Here is an 18774-nt window from a genome sequence, read left to right on the forward strand (position 1 = left end):
TAGTTGGAGGATAATTGCTTTACACGGTTGTGTTGGTTTCTGCCATACAACAACTTGAATCAACCATAGGTAGGTGTCCCCTCCCTTTTAAACCTTCCTCTCACCTCCTTCTCCATCTCACCCCTCTAGGTTGTCACAGAACACCGGTTTGAGCTCCCCAAGACACAGAAAAATCCATACTAGCTATCTATCTTACATATGGTATTGTACATGTTTCCAAGCTGCTCTCTCAATTTGGCCCACTGTCTCCTTCCCCTGGGAGATAGTGAAGGACAGCAAAACCTGTTGTACTGCAGTCCATGGGGTCGCAAAGAGTCAGACACGACTTAGCAACTGAACAACAACAACAACTCGTTCCCCTACTGTGTCCGCAAGTCTGTTATCCCTGTCTGAGTCTCCATTCCTGCCCTGCAAATAGGTTCATCAGTACCATCTTTCCAGATTCCATATATTATGTGTTAGTATACCATATTTGTTGTTCTCTTTCTGACTTTCTTCACATTGTATAATAGGTTCCAGGTTCATCCACCTTGTTAAAAATGACTCAGATGCATTCTTATGTCACAAAAATTATATATACAACTCATTTTTTTTGCTCTTGAAAATTACTTATAGAGTATCTATATATGTGACCTGCAATATAGTAATGTATTCAAAACAGAACTGCCAAGTATTTTCTATAATCTTCTTTTCTAATGTATTTGCTAAATCAGAGTAAATTATATCAGCAGCATTTTAGTTATTCACATTGAAAACATGCAAATGATCTTCACCATCCCACACATCAAGTTCATTTTTTCCCCAAAATGTGATTCTGTTCCTCCTATGTCTTTCCCTGTATGTTGATGTAACTGTAGCCCATATACTTTCATATATTTCCTGGATTATATCAACAGTCTCTTAAAAGTCTCTTGTCTTGTTTTGTTTTTCAATTTTTGTCTCCTTTCATCCATTTAAAAAATAAATGTTTTAATTTGTAATAAAGTTAGATTTACAGCAAATTTGTGAGGATATCCAGGAAATCCCAAATTGGGATCCCAAATTGGGATCATTTGTCCCAATTGTTGACATGTTACATTTACTGTATTACATTTGTCAAAATTAGTGAACCAATATTGAAACATTGGTATTAACTGAAGTCCACATATTATTTGGATTTCCTTATTTTTCACCTAATAATCCTTTTCTATTCCCAGATCTTACATAGGATGTCATACTGCATTTAATGCAGACTCTTCTTGGTTGTGACAGTTCCTCAGACTTGCTTTTGGTGTCCTTGACAGTTGTGAGGAATATTGGTCAGGTATTTTGTAGAATGCCCTTCAGTTAGGATTATCTATCATTTTTCTCATATATACACTGGGATTATATGTTTTGGATATGGGACCATAGAAGTATTGTGCTATTCTCATCACATCATGTGGGGTACATATTTTCAAAATGACTAATTAATTTGCAATCTAGAATTTATCTTTCTATTTGTAAAACTATCCTCATATCATCTCATATACTATATGTAAAGAGAGTATAGCCTCAAATATGTTATAAATATGCTTATAAAGTATTTTGTACACAAGTTGAAGTCACTCGCTGAATTTTGAAATTTCCAGTTGCTATATTTCTTTTTTTGCACATTGTTAACATGTAATTGTACACCTAGATAACTGAAAAGCACTTGAAGACTTTGATGGTCTTAAGCTTTCCTTCAAGGAAAAGTTAATTGTATTCTTTACTTGGTCCTAAGGACACAGAGTCAGACACGACTGAAGTGACTTAGCAGTAACAGCAGCAGCAAAGGAACAATGGACCAGCAATGGACCAACAATCAATGAATGAAATTTTCTCAAAAATGATATTTCACATTGAAATTGTCAAAAGGTTTCATGTAGACTTTGCTTTCTAAGTTTACAGAATAAACGTAAGAAAAAATATCATAATTGAAATTCAATTTCCATTCCTAATATTTGCACATACATAAAGTATCTAAATTTGTATCAGAAGCAAGCACAATAAAAGGCCTGTGTATGTTGTGGCTGGGGCACAAAACAACAACAACAAAAATCTATCCTAAACTTTTATGATTTTTAACTTTGTTTTATGTAGGAAAGAGTAAAGGACGAAACTGATGCTTCTTTCTTCCTTCACTCTCATTTCCTTGTTTTGTCCTTCCTACCTGCTTGTCTACCTTACTGCCTCTCTTCTTTCAAGAAAACCATTGATACTGCAGATTTTGGATGAGTTTTGAAGCCTAAATATTCAATTTCCAACTTGATGCAAACTATTCTTTGTGTTTCATTGTATATATTTCTTCTCTCTCTCTCTCTCTTTTTTTTTTTTCTTGGAGAAGAGATATTGAGTATAAAACTGTTTTTAAAAGTTGAAAAAATTAGTTGAAGAAATATATCTGATTCTCTGGCCTTCCTCTGAGTACCACATTAAGAAAATTTTAAATTATTTTAAAATGTCAAGACTAAAAACACTTTGTATGAATTCAGCACAAATGTAGAATGCCCTTGATTTATTGAAAATGGATCATTTCTTTATTAAAGAAAACATTAGAATCCTTTGCAAATCAAGATAAGTGTTTGAGGCTATGGCCTTCAGTACCTAAATTCAAGAGGCTTACAAGTATGTGTCTATGTGAAATCTAAGTATATTGAAACTTGAAATATAGAGATATTAATTATGCTTAAGAGAAAATAGAAAACACTGCGAAAAATTGTGCATAAAGCATCAGCGAGCAATTTATACATCACCAAAATAAAAAAAAAAATTTCTCACAACCTCAGACTTAGGGTTATTCTGCTAGTGTCCACATAACTGACAATATTTCAGAATACTAGATTCCAACTGTCCTTTGTTAACTTGTGCTTACAAGAAATATCATAAAATTACACATGTACATATATTATTTCAAAGTAATTGAATCCTTTTCTTTCTACTCCTTCTCTCTCTCTTGCTCTGTGTAGTTATTCACTGAGCATTCTTCATATTTTTAATGTTTTATGATCTATTTTTTATTTTCATTTAAATGTGAAAAGCTAAGCTATAACTTGGCTAGGGAATCAGGGAGCAAAGGCATTAATGTCAGGAGAATACTATAGGATATGGCAAAGACATGATGTGAAACAGAGTGAATCCAATAGAACTTCTGTAATAATATAGACTTTCAGTGTAGGAGTGTAGTTAATTGACATAAGGTTTTGACTTCAGGGCATGAAAGTAGCCAAAGCAATGATGCACGAACAGCACCTGCCGCTCAGCTGTGGGTTGAAGAGCAAACATAAAATGATCTCTTTAGGTTATATAAACATAAATGTCTTAATGATGCTTGAAGAACACTTATCTACATCTTAAAGCCAAGGGTATGTTTGTTATTATTTATGATTTGAAGTGATAACATTTTTTAATAATAAAAATGATGCTGAAAAATTCATCAAGGGTTTTATTTAACATATAATGTGCTATACTCAGTTGCTCAGTTGTGTCGGACTCTTTGCGACCCATGGGCTGTAGCCCACCAGGCTCCTTAGTCTGTGGAATTTTCCAGGCAAGAATACTGGAGTGGGTTGCCATTTGCTGCTCCAGGGGATCTTCCCGATCCAGGGCTCGAACCTACATCGCTGTTGTCTCCTGCATCTCCTGCATTGGCATGCAGATTCTTTACCACTAGCACCGCATGGCGAGCCCATATGACATATAATATTTGGTAATAAATCTTCATCTAGTCTTCAGGAAAATAAGCCACACTGTCCTTACTTGTGATATTGAGCCTGTTTTGTAACAATCTCTTGCCCTGCACTGTTACTATTACCTCACTTCATCTTCAAAATACTATATCTTAATGTCATCATTTCATGAACATTTTGCAGATGAAAGATCTTTATATAACTCAAAGGGTTAAAGAACAGCAAAACACCACACGATTAGAAAGTGATTAAGCTAGTGTGCAAAACAATTCTCATTAAAATGCAACTGTGGAATTGGTGATTATTAATTTAATATACACTAAAAACAACTAAATTTTAATGGGACATTTTATTGAAACAATTTTTAAGCTATAGATTAACAGGTAATGCCTGCTAAAGGGTACAGAATAATTCTGACTTTTAAAGTGATGGCAGTATGCAAATTTCATAGTGAAAAATAGGAAATAAATTTAAAATATATTTTGTAGGCATGCATTCACCTTTAGGGATACATTTTTAATTTTCAAATTTTAGCCAGGACTGACATGTAAGTAGCATGATTTCCTATATTTTAGATAAGCTAGGCTGTAGCACAGTAAACTGTAGCTTAGAAGGAAAATCAACAATCTTAAATCCATATTGTACCCAGAGATTAGGTGTCAACTGTCCTTGCAAATATTGGAACAGAGTGAAGTAAAATCAAGCAACAACAAAAACAAACAAAAAAGATAATTTTGTCATCCATCTGAAGAATACTGTTGACCAAGTAGTTGAAAAAGGTGTATGGAGAGTTTAAGTAAAAAAGTAGTAGAAAGGTGCAAAGCTAGGGAATATCGCAGAAAAATAGATGGCAGTGCTTGCTGATTTTTGAATTACAAAATTATACCAGACATCACTTCTACACAGACCCTGACTTCCATGTGGCATGAGCTCTGTGTCCTCATCTTTTGCAGCCAGAAGATAGAAGTATACAGAAGTACATCTTTTTACAAAATGCTTTTATGCAATTGTACTGTGAATGGTAGAATTCACAGGTTCAGAAATTTGACCAAGTACTGTTACAGCTTATTACAATCCAGAATTTAATAGAGGCATTCCTGCCTCTTGATATCTACTTAAGCTTCACTGACCTGAAGAACTCTTTAAGCTACTGTGGGAGTGCAGACCTGGATTTATGAAAACACATCCAGTACATGGGCTGATATTTTCATTGCCTCCTGGGTCTCCTGAGTTGCTGGTTCCATCCACCATTATACATGTCATTGACCTGGACTTTAAATCTCAGCTCCAATTCCAAATTCAACAAAAAATAAAAATCACTCAAAGAGAGAATTTGTACATTTAGGAGATTTTAGCAGTTTGCCAAAGGAGCTCTAACTTTCCCCCATCAGTATTATTCAGGGCAGTTTAGCTCTCCCTATCTTCTTTCAGACTTCCTACGTGGAACAGTAGTAGAGGAACCAGCCCTGCCATTGCAGGAGACACAGGAGACACGGTTTCAATCCCTGGGTTGGGAAAATTCCCTGGAGTAGGAAATTACAACCCACTCCAGTATTCTTCCTTGGAAAATCCCATAGGCCAAGGAGGCTAGTGGGCTACAGTCATGAAATTGCAAATAATTGGACACAACTGAGCACGGACACAGACAGACCTTCAGCTCAAAGAAGAGGGTTATTTGTTTAAGAGGAAATATTTTCTGAAGAAGACCACTTTGATGATAGATGCCTATTCATTCAAGTTTGCCAAGGATAATCTTATTGATTCCCAGGTAGAAAGGCTTATGTGAGAGCAGGGAAATATAGGTAGGTAGAGTATGCTAGTGTCCAACCCACAGAAGTCAAATGTCAAAGGTAATCACCTTTCAGATTCTAGCATGTCTGTATCTGGCACATCCAGAAAAGAGCCAGATTATGATGACTACCAGGATACATTTATTCCAGGTATAGAGCTGTTCAGCTTACTTCTTGCACTTAGAATAACCAGTATTACATCTTGCAAATTTTAATAAACATCTCAGACTCCTGCTTTGAACTAATGAACTGCTAATAGAAGAGTTGGACATGACTTAGTGACTGCACAACAGTAACATATAAATTATTTTATTACCTTCAGAAACATATTGGGGAGGAACTGCAAAGTTATTATTAAAGGAATTGTTTATTGAAGATATACAATGAATTGTAAGTAAATGTGAATATTGTATGTGGATAGACAGTATTTTTAAGAGGAAGAGAAAATTGGAAAAATTAATGGCTTTTAAAGTTAATTTTTATATTATTTAGAAATGTTTATTCACCAATGTATATTTTACAAATAGTAAGATACTGAATAAATAATTTTAAATTTAACTATTATTGTATGACACAACTGATGGTAAATGGTGCAAAATACAAAGAACCTGCCTTGACCTCTGGTTTCCTAGGTGATGGTATGTTGACTAGAAAGCCACCAAAAGCCAATGAAAATCTCTTTAATGTTTTAATAATTCACAACAGATTATCTAGAATGCTTTAGTCATCTACGGATGTGAGTTGGACCAAAAAGAAGGCTGAGCACTGAAGAATTGCTGCTTTTGAATTGTGATGCTGGATAAGACTCTTGAGAGCCCTTGGACAGCAAGGAGATCAAATTAGTCAATCCTAGATGAAATCAACCCTGACTATTCATTGGAAGGACTGATGCTGAAGCTGAAGCTCCAATGCTTTGGGCACCTGATGCAAAAAGTCAATTCTTTGGAAAAGACTGAGATGATGGGAAAGATTGAGGGCAGTGGGAGAAGGAGACAACAGAGTGTGGTTGAATGTCACCATCAGCACAATGGACATGAATTTGAGCAAACTCTGGGAGATAGTGAGAGAGAGGGAAGCTTGGTGTGCTGCAGTCCTTGGGGTCATAAAGAGTTGGATAGGACTTAGTGATTCGACAACAACAGTGAACACAAGTGTATTTTCACAACAACAGTGAACACAAATGTATTTTGTGTTTAAAGTTGCTGTTGACAGAGTACAGGGATTCCAAGTTATGGTCAGGTTTCATAAGTACTTAACATCAAGTCAGAAAGTGTTGAAGTATCAAGGGTCATGACTACTTCTTCATGCTCTGTTCCACAAATAGTTTGTATACACCATGGCCCAGATAAAGGTTTATTTATTTATTTATTTATTTTGCATGAAATACTCCTTGAATAACCTTAATCAGAATTTATTAACCTCTCCTCCATAATTCACTCTTTAGATACTGTGTGTTTATATTGTGCTGAATTATCCATCATAAAATTTCAGCATTTTACACAGGTCAAAACTGCCTCTAGATGGGGTAAACATTAGACGGGAGTTATTTAGTGCATGTGTCCAACAGCTTACTTTCTTCTTCAAATTACAAATAAATCTAAAGAGATTAAGAGTGTGGGTTTAATTATTTTAAGACTGTCTCACCTGCTTCGTTATCTGATCCTCTGGTTTCAGAGATAAAAAGCTTGTCTGTTGGTACACAGATATGAATAAATGATCTACGTGTGCTGATTCTCAGATAGAAATAAGATAATGGCTATGCCTACAACAGTCTATACTAGATCTTCTTTATCAAGTCTAAGTACTCTAGACAGATTTAAAAATTCTGGCTACAGGATTTTTGGAACTGGGTCATCTATTGCATCAGATTTTAGAGAAAACCTGTTCAATGGAAATATTTAGAAGCCTGGTACAAGGCGTGCAGCTTCCTGAATTGTACCAGCTGTGCAAAATCAAAGGTCATAGTTACATAGGATGGTAGAGCTTTTTCAATATAGTTCCTATAAGCCTTGAACTTGGTATGTATACAACAAATTCTTATTTTCAATATATATATTTGAGTTACAAAATTATTATCCTATACCTGTAGATTGCAGGGTGAAGCTGTAAAATTTGCTGTTGACAGAATACAAGGACTCCAAGTTATGGTCAGGTTTCATAAGCACTTAACATCAAGTCAGAAAGTACTGGAGTATCAAGGGTCATGACTACTTCTTCATGGTCTGTTCCACATGTAGTTTTTATACACCATGAACAAAGGTTTATTTATTTATCTTTGCATGAAAGACTCCTTGAATAACCTTAATAATTTGTTAACCTCTCCTCTACAACTCACTATTTTGATACTGTGTGTTTGCATTGCACCCATAGTTCTTATACTGGTACAAATTATTTGATATAGTGTTCTCCTGTAACTGAGCAAGACCCTATGAGGCCTTCCTAAAATAGATCTTCACTCATGTCCTCTGCCTGCCTTTAGTCTGTAGAAAAACTTTAGTCAAAGAATAAGTTTAATCTGAGAAGTGATGAAATGCAGAAGTAAAATAGTTAAGCAAGACAAAATAATAATACTTTAGTCATTAAACAAAGGCAAAGACCTTTTGTTCTTCCTATATTCTGAGCCATGTCCTTTGAACAGTTTTTCAGACACTGAAACCCCCACCAGGTGGAAGAAGTTAACTATATGCTGCCCACAAGCACATAGCCCACAGACCAGTTGGAAGGTTGATGCTGCTGACTCCCAATTACCTCACCGTCAACCAATTGAAAGAATGTCCATAAACTGATCATATATCCTACAACCACCCCCACCTCTGCTAATTTTACCTTTATAAACCTGTCCTTGAAAACCTTCAGGGAGTTCTGGTCTTTTATGCATTAGCTTCCCTGGACTCCTTACTTGGTGCTTGCAATAAATGTAGTACTTTTCCTTCACCACAACCCAGTGTCAGTGGACTGGCTTTAATGGGAATGGGCAACTGGACTTAGGTTTGGTAATACTATTTTTTGCCCTCTCATTAGGCATCTAACAGGGATGTATTGACTAATCAACAACCACAAAACTGTCACTTTCCAAGTTACAGTAATATTGCAATCTGGTTTCCAAACTTCCCAGTTCTAATAATATTGCCATCTGGTTTCAAACTGTTTCTAATTTAAAAGGGCAAATTGATTGTTTGCATGTAATTCACATCTGAAAATAAAATTTAGTGGTTATAACTCTCTTGTTAAATGTGAATATGCCACAATTTATACAGAACAATATTATATATTTAGGAGATGCTGTTAAACAAAAATGTCAGTAATTTTCAGGGTCCATGTTAATAAAGATTGTTCTTGTTTTGGGGATTGTTTGTCTATGTATATAAATAATATAAATGCTCAATCCTAGTTGATACACATTAAATAAATTTTAAAGAAAAGAATAGACTTCCTAAGATAATATCATGTCCAGGAATTACATAGATTTCTTCATAAACAATAAAATGTGTAGACAATAAAAGAATGCAATTATCTATATTCAGACTATAGAGAAGATTCAAGCTTCACCTAACATTGTTTAAGTGAGGAGAGAGAGAAAGAAGAAGAAACAAAGGAAACACACTCACTTCCAAATATTGTATAATTGCCATTTATATAACAAAAAAATGAGGATATCCTGTGATTTTACAAGGAGTAAATTAAGATAGCATACTTATAAAGCACACTTGTCTTACAGTCAAAGAACATGCTGCAATGTATATAAACTTTGCTGTACATTTGAAACTAACACAACACTGTTAATCAACTATACTCTGATATAATAAGTTTTAAAAAAATGCTGAAGGGTAAGTCATGTCTGTTCTGAGTGAGGAGCCCTGTGAACAATATTGAGGGGTAAGAAAATAGCACGTTCAAAATCATTTTTAGACCATGTTAAATTGTGAGGTAGGTAAATAGAACTGTTACTTCTAAAATGATAGAAATTGAAAGTTTAAAAATGCAGTATAAATAATTTCAGTCTGGAAAAATGCAAAGTGATTTATCTATGAAAAGTGGTCATTTAATAGAAAAAAATCCAAAACATAGTGATTCTGGGGGTAATAATGAGCAGCAAACTCATGAAAAGTCTGCAATGTTACATACAATGTTACTTTGAGCTGCATACACCACCTTCTTTGAAAAGCTCCATGTTTGTTTTCTATTTTATCATTACACTCCATAATGCTTTTCTGCATTTTTTAAGTAGGTGTGAAAAAATGTATGTGAATAATGATTTTCACAAAACTGCATTAAAATTATAAATATATTTCATAAAATTTCACATTTTTAATCAATGATTCCATTCTCAGCAATGTGGGAGACCTGGGTTTAATCCCTGGGTTGGGAAAATCCCCTGGAGGAGAGCATAGCAACCCACTCCAGCATTCTTGCCTGGAGAATCCCCGTGGACAGAGGAGCCTGTCTAGCTACAATGAGTTGGACAAAACTGAGCGACTAAGCACATATGTAATAATATTAAAATGTTTATTAAATGTGTTGCTAGATTTATTATTTTCTGCATGTTTTAAGTTTATTGATATGAAAGTCTAAGTTTGAGTGTCACCGTGGTTGTATACAGAAGGTAATATGTAAGGATAATGAGTAAACAGACAAATGTCACAGCTACTTTCTATTGTTACTTTAAAATAAGGTTTTTTTGCAGTTGGTGTCAAAATTTAATCCAATGTGAAATTTAACAAATATAAAGGAAAACCAGGTATAAAATAAAAGGTTCATCCAGATGTTCATAGACTGATATGAAAAATAAAGAAAAAGATCTTAGCAGAAGTAAACCCTTGCAAATTCCTACTGTGTGTGTGAATGAACATTCTTTTTTGTTTTATACCTTAGTGTTGTATATCTATTTTGGATTGTATACTGTATCTGTGTACTTATGCTATGATTCATAGTAACTTCTCATGCTCTGGAATTGACTTGCATTAAATATGAATAATATTTTTTAAAAAAACAACTACAGAGTTAACACAACAATTGATAAATAATACATTTTATTCAGACAGAAACTGAGAGTCCTAAAATCATAATACCATTTCCTGTATTTATTTGCCTGCTATCATATAACTGAATCTCAATTACTCTAATACCTCCACTACAAATTATAACATTGTGTTGTGTGATAAGGGCGGGCCTTCTTTTCAGGGAATATGGCAGATGAAAGTAGAAAACACTTGCTTAAGAGGACTTGCATGTGAAGTGTGACATGTATAAATGTCATTTTAAATGCACCACTGAATCTGCAAAATTATAAGTAAAATCACTAGGCACCATAATAATATTTTTTAAATGGAAGTATGGTATGCTTTTGGAAAGTTTGTCAAACTGGATACTAGTGAGGACAGGGGTTTTAACTGACATGCAGGGAAATAATGCCAGTTAGAATGTTGGACTTCTGAAATTGGCATGAAGATGGAATTCTCTAAGCAATAAACTATCAGTAAAGGTAGGGACTAGAAAAAATATATAAAACTGTCTCCTAGGGCCAGACAACTGGGGAAATCAGCCAAGTATTCTCCATTAATGATTACTAATCTGTGGCCTGCCTTCAGATGGAAAAGGGAATACAAATTTTCTTTGTTGGATGGGTCTAACCCATTCCAGTACTCTTGCCTGGAAAATGCATTTCAGTGCATCTATAGCAATTGCTCTGACATCTGAGATTTGAGCAATAGAGAAAATAAAATATTAAATCTGCTTTATGAGTTTTCCAAAAATTATTGAAAAAAAAAGAAACAAACAAAGAAAGAGGAGATAAGAAAATAAATGGCTTGATAGTTTGCCTAAATGCAATTATTTTAGTAAATATACTATTTTTGGTTAGGTATAAAATATTCTAATATGTTCATACTTTTTTATTTCACACATATATAACCTATATTCTATTTAATAATATTAAAAATGAAACAGTTGGTGCATGTGGTAATATTGCAGAGAAAAGCAAAGACAATAAAACTATAGCTAAAGTAGTAATTAAACTTTTAAAATACAAGTGAAATTAAAGTATGAAAATTATATTTGTAATAAGTTAAAATTACATATGATAGACATTGTGAATTCTGAGAATTAAATCCTTTCTGGAAATTAATCATAATATTTTCTAAAAGCTGATGATTAAATATTAATGATCTTTAAAGCAGTGCTATATAGTTTTAGGGAACCTTTGATCTGGAATTATTGTCACAACTTAGTGATTGAAAAACTTCAACCTTTAGCCCTGTGATTCTGTGCAGCTTTACTCAGCTTTTCTGATTCCTTAACACTGCTTTCAGTATGATATTCATATCAGGTTCACCTCTCTGACCTTCTTTTCTAGATTTTTTAATGTCATAAATCATAATTGGCTTGGTAGCATCCTAAAGCTTTCTATCATATTTTTAACTTCTATTTATCCTTTGTTTCTGTATATTCACAAGACAACAGCACCTTATCTCCAATTTAAGAAGCAGAACCTAAACTGAATTTTTTTGGAGAAATAAAAATATAGAAGGGGATTCAATTCAATTTAGTTTGTAAGCAAGAGGAAGGAGGTTTTCCTTGGAAATGTTGAAGTCTGATTATTCCATTTCACTGATAATTATAGAGCTTCAAAATTTTAAAATGATTTTAAAAATTTTAAATAATGTTATATGATGGAAGAAATCTTGGGCAGATCCATTGTGGGTTAAAGTACTATTCATTCCAAGCAAAAAATATATTTTATGTATTTAAAAAATGTATTAGTATATGCTTTGCTTGAAAATCAGGGATATTAGTTTCAGGTATACTCTGTTTCATAGCTGACCAAAATGAAAAACATGACAAAACACTACAAAATAAGTAATCAAAATGTCAGCTACCTTGGAGAGTTAGTAAAATCTATTTTCAAAGGAAATAATTACATATAATAGACGTAACTACATCTTAGATAATATTTCTATTATAAATACAATGATGTGATGGCAAATTATGCTAGGTTTTTAAACTAAAAATTGTCCACAAAATACTCAACATCCATGTTTTTGATTCATTGCAAATTATTCATCACTCTCTTTATAGTTTTAACTCCCTGTCAGGGTAAGTTAAAAACAACAGTAATTATTATGACAACAACAAGAACATGTAAATAGAGTTTTCTTGTATCAACAAACTGGTTTTCATTTTGCTGTCTACAAATTAGAACTGGAAAGGAGTAAGTAAATTAATGTTCAGTTAGTTATTTATTTACCATTCTTTGCTGATGAAAAATTCAAGAGATTTTGCAAGGCAAATGCAAAGATCTTCTTAACTGATACCTGCTATAAAACTGTAGTGCTTATCATCGTCAACTTAACAGAAAATCATTACTAAAAATGGAGAAAACTCATTCATCAAATTAAAGCTGACTTTTCTAGTCAGAAGAGTTAAAAGTTGGCAGTTCAGAATCTTCAGATCCATTTCATCTGATTCTAGAGCCCAGCTTTCCTTTTGCCATGGAGTACTGCCCTAGAGATCATATCTAATATTAATCTCTGCTTTTTAAAAAATCATCTTCCTGAAAAAGATTATTTTGTTCTTAACTCATTCCTATTGATCTTTTATGGTTTTCTCTTTTTTATGCAATTTAATTTCCAGAATTTTATTCCTTATAATTTTTAGCTTTATTTTCAATGTTTTCATTTTATTTTTTCTTTTAATATTGATAAATGTAATCATTTTCTATCATTTTTGATATGGCCATTTTACTTGGCAAGCAAGTGACTGAATTTAGGAAGAATAAGTATGAATAGATTTTATATTTTACAAAAGGGTGAATGATGGTTTTGCCATTCAAAGCCACTCTTGATAAACATCCATGTGTTGACAGGTGTTGGATGCTTCAGAAATTCAAAAAGGGGGCATGGGTTCAAAATCTATACCATATGATAAGAACAGTGCTTTGCTGACATCTCCTATAACCCAAATTTTCGGTCAGATACTACATGTCTTAAAATGCATAGTATTTAATATATATCCTTCTCCTCCCAAATCAAGTGGCCCACTTGAGCATCTATATAACAAGACATTTAGGTAAGCATAATTGTAAATTCAGGATAGTTTCCAAACATAGTACCTAATGTCTAATTTACAAGAAAGTGAGCATACATAATTGCAAGTATCTATAATTATTATTTCTTCCTTTTTCTGTATTTATTAATAGTTTATCTTTGTATTTATATATAATTTTTATTTTTATAATTATTCCATTAATTTATAGATATTTATAACCATAACTTTATATAATTATACTAAATATATAATATATTACAATATATAATATATATATTATGTCAGAATTATATTTATTTATGACTAATCATTTAATCTCCAACTTTGGGGAGCTCATAGTCCAGTGGTGAGTACAGACATATAATTAATATACAATGGTAAATGATACAGAGATTTCAATTCATAAAATATCATTTTATTTTTAAGAATCCAATAGAGTATCAAGGTTTCAAAGGTATATCAGACTGATATTCAAATTACACTGGATACGGCTAGTTAAATCATCTTATTCCAAAGAAAGTGAAATGAAAGTGAAGTTGCTCAGTTGTGTCTGACTCTTTGTGACCCCATGGACTGTAGCCTACAAGATTCCTCCATCCATAGAATTTTCCAGGTGAGACAACTGGAGTGGGTTGCCATTTCCTTCTCCAGGGGATCTTCCCTACCCAGGGATTGAACCCATGTCTCCTGCATTGCAAGAAGACACTTTTATCACCTGAGCCACTTATTCCAAAGTTCTGTTAATCTGATTTTTCATAAACACACACATTACACTGACATGATCCATATAAGTCAGAAATATATCTGTACCAAGACTTGCTAGGGAATTTACAAAGACAAAAACTAAAATTGAGAAAAAAGAAAAAGTTAAAATAATAAACTAAACAACCACACACACATAAAATAAAACAAAACCTAACTAGACATCACTAGCATCAACAACAATAACAAAAACATTAAAAAAAAAAATCTGTGTTTGAGACTTAAACACTACTAGTAGTCCAAGCATACAATATTCCAGTGTTCATGGCAACTTCAATTTTCTTCAACATATTATCTGAAATTCTGGCTTTCCTTGTGTAGTTCTATAAAATCCTTTCAATTCTGTCATATTTCTTAATGTATATTCCATCTAATATAATAAGGCATTTATTTTGCCCTTTCTGAGTGATGGAGATTTTAGAATTCTAGGAAATGTCAGCCTCTGCTTGAGATCCAAGTTTGGAAACAATTTTCCCTTGCAGAGCTCCAGGTTCACTAAGAATCAAAAGCTCTCTGGTTGCCACAGTATGTGTGAGCCACTGTAGAAAAATTTAATGATCTTACTTAAACTCAGAGTACTAATGTTCTATAAGATTAATTTGGAAGATCCTTCTAGTGAGTAGTAAAACACTCAGTGTTTGTCTTGCTTTGTTAGTATCTACTGTGCAAAGATTTATTTGGATGACACATTCTTGGTCTCCAAAGAAGAATATCTGAAGAGATGAGTTGTAGTGTAGGATCTTTGCTGTTGAGTAAGCAGGAGACCCAGATTCAATCCCTGAGTTGGGAAGATTCCCAGGAGAAGGGAATGGCAACCTCCTCCAGTATTCCTGCCTGAGAAATCCCATAGACAGAGTAGCCCAGCAGGCTGTGGTCCATGGGGTCACAGAGAGTTGGATACAACTGAGCAACTGAGCACACATACAGATGATATATACATACATAATTAATACATGCATATACATTCACATACACACATATTATACATAAGACATAAAGGAAATATAGATGTATTTTCCGGAAAAGTTATGTGTTCAGTTCAGTTCAGTTCAGTCGCTCAGTCGTGTCCGACTCTTTGTGACCCCATGAATCGTAGCACGCCAGGTCTCCCTGTCCATCACCATCTCCCGGAGTTCACTCAGACTCACGTCCATCGAGTCAGTGATGCCATCCAGCCATCTCATCCTCTCTCGTCCCCTTCTCCTCCTGCCTCCAATCCCTCCCAGCATTAGTCTTTTCCAATAAGTCAACTCTTTGCATGAGGTGGCCAATGTACTGGAGTTTCAGCTTTAGCACCATTCCTTCCAAAGAAATCCCAGGGCTGATCTTCAGAATGGACTGGTTGGATCTCCTTGCAGTCCAAGGGACTCTCAAGAGTCTTCTCCAACACCAGATTTCAAAAGCATCAATTCTTCGGCGCTCAGCCTTCTTTACAGTCCCACTCTCACATCCATACATGACTACTGGGAAAACCATAGCCTTGACTAGATGGACCTTAGTTGGCAAAGTAATGTCTCTGCTTTTGAGTATGCTATCTAGGTTGGTCATAACTTTTCTTCCAAGGAGTAAGCATCTTTTAATTTCATGGCTGCAGTCATCTTCTGCAGTGACTTTGGAACCCCCCAAAATAAAGTCTGACACTGTTTCCACTGTTTCCCCATCTATTTCCCATGAAGTGATGGGGCCCGATGCCATGATCTTCATTTTCTGAATGTTGAGCCTTAAGCCAACTTTTTTACTCTCCTCTTTCGCTTTCATCAAGAGGCTTTTTAGTTCCTCTTCTGCTGCTGCTGCTGCTAAGTCGCTTCAGTCGTGTCCGACTCTGTGCGACCCCACAGATGGCAGCCCACTGGGCTCCGCCTGGGATTCTCCAGGCAAGAACACTGGAGTGGGTTGCCATTTTTCACTTTCTGCCATAAAGGTGGTATCATCTACATATCTGAGGTTATTGATATTTGCCGGGGTCCAGCCCGGGTGGATCCAGGGAATTCAAAGGGTGGACGGCATTGGCGTGAGAAAAACTTATTTATTGATTGATATAAGAAATATAAGATTAGATTAGGAAGAAATAGTGTAGTAGGAGAATTAAGTGGAGGAAGAGGGCTGAATAGCTTGGATTATGCGGAAGACCAATAAAATTCCAGACAAGGAATTTGCACCATCTACGTTGGGCCACCAGCGCTCGCTTGAATATCTAAGGGTGCCTCGCCTTAGGCCCCCTTTCACTTAAGTCTTAACAGACAGGGCAAATAAGTAGACTTGGCGAGCCTCTGCGCCCCAGGTGGAAATTCAGCCTGAAATTCTAACATGTATACTATCATGTAAGAATTGAATCGCCAGTCTATGTCTGATGCAGGGTGAAGCATGCTTGGGGCTGGTGCATGGGGATGACCCAGAGAGATGTTATGGGGAGGGAGGTGGGAGGGGGGTTCATGTTTGGGAACGCATGTAAGAATTAAAGATTTTAAAATTAAAAAAATAAAAAAAATAAAAAGAGCAGAGGGAGGGAAAGGGAGAAACAAGAAGAGAGAGAGACACGGGGGAAACCAGTCCAGCGACTGGCTCCATCCTCTGTTGTTCAGAAGGCCTTTTATACTTTTGATAAAACATGGAGATCAATGGGTAACACAAAGTTATGCAGCGTTAGCAGTCCAGACTCATCAAAACCAGGCTTTTCTCTCTGCATACCTAATTGTATACACAAGTCTTAGGTAACTTACATCATCTTCCAGCCAAAAGGGCCAATTAACATTTTACAGCCAGAAGACTTATTTGTGTTGATCTTCCCAAAGTCTGGTGCCACTCTCAGAAAACACTAAATAAAGTTACATTCTCACACAGCAAAGATATGGCAACTTATAACAAGTAGAGGGATTACAGTGATTTACAGCAAAAGAGAAGCAATTAACTCAAAATCTAGTGTTGCTAACATCAAAACTACTATGTATCTTTTTCTACATCCTGCTTACATTAAATAACATCCTTCCAGGTGCCTAAAAGATAAAGAATATGGAGGCCTGGCAGCAGTCATTGAGTCAACAGTGAATACCCTCTACCAATATAATTTTTAATTCTTTAGAAAAGGCTCTGTATCTATAAGATGCTTTTAAGCTTTGTGCTTCCCACAGTTGGGGGGCTGTAAGCAATTCACAAGCTGTAAGGTGTCTTGGGAACCTGTTAGGCAGGCTAGAGACTATCAGGGGGTTTAACTGAAACATCCCTTTCAAATGCAGAAGACTAAAGCCCTGAGTTGACTTTTTCCAGAGAATATCAGAAGAGTGGAAAAGCAGGCAGATTCTTATTTGGGGGGAGCGGGTGGATGCTCAGGAAATTCCAGGGGGAAAACCTGAGGTCTGATTAGCCTTGCCATCAGAGCTCTTGCCGCATGACCTTGTCACGGGTGGAATTCCTCACGCTGTCTCCCGGCAGATATTTCTCCCAGCAATCTTGATTCCAGCTTACAGCCCAGCGTTTCTCATGATGTACTCTGCATATAAGTTAAATAAGCAGGGTGACAATATACAACCTTGATGTACTCCTTTTCGTATTGGAACCAGTCTGTGATTCCACGTTCAGTTCTAAGTGTTGCTTCCTGACCTGCATATAGGTTTCTCAAGAGGAAGGTCTTAAATAACACTTGCCCTTCAGAGCTGTGATAAGAACAGTGCTTCTACATTTACTAAATGTGTAACTTTATGAAAGTCCTATCAATACTTCAAGCTAAAATTTATATACATGCAAGATGAAAGCCATAAATTTCTTCCTTAATTTTGAGCATCAAATGTATGAATGCTTATTCATTATTTAGCACACCTTGCTAATTTTAAGTATTCTATGAAAGTGAAAGTGTTACTTGCTTAGTCGTGTCTGACTCTTTCTTACTCCATAGTCTTCCCATGAAATTCTTCAGGCAAGAATACTACAGTGGGTAGCCATTCTCTTTTCCAGGGGATATTCCTGATCCAAGGATTAAACCTGGGTCTCCTGCATGGTAAGCAGGTTCTTTACCATCTGCGCTAACAAGGAAGTCCAAGTATTCCACACATGATCATTAATAATAATAATAATGAAAACATAGAAAATTCCCTGCAGTCTAGGCTATATTATCATGTTACGTATCCAGGAAAGTTGTAAATTAAAAGAAATTGAATGTTACTTTAACTAAAGAATTACATACTAGATTCAAATATTTTTCTAATTTACTTTCTCAGTTATCTGACATGGCAAGTCTCCACAGTCATTCCTACCTGATCCTTTCTTCCTTTTATTTTTCTCAAAGATAAAGTAATCCACAAAGTAACCACTTATGGAAACTCAACTGACCTTCTTTTATATTAACAGCTTTTAATGAACCAAATGTGTTGGCTTTTCTTCAAATCATCTACAATGACTCTTAGGCCTCATTGAATTTTGATGGGCTTTTTTATTTTGCCAACGAAAACTATCATTTTATTTCTCATCTCATTTTACTTGATCCTCTTTCTGCCTGG

This window comes from Capra hircus, chromosome 20 (assembly GCF_001704415.2).
Source record: "Capra hircus breed San Clemente chromosome 20, ASM170441v1, whole genome shotgun sequence".
Lineage (NCBI taxonomy): Eukaryota > Metazoa > Chordata > Mammalia > Artiodactyla > Bovidae > Capra > Capra hircus.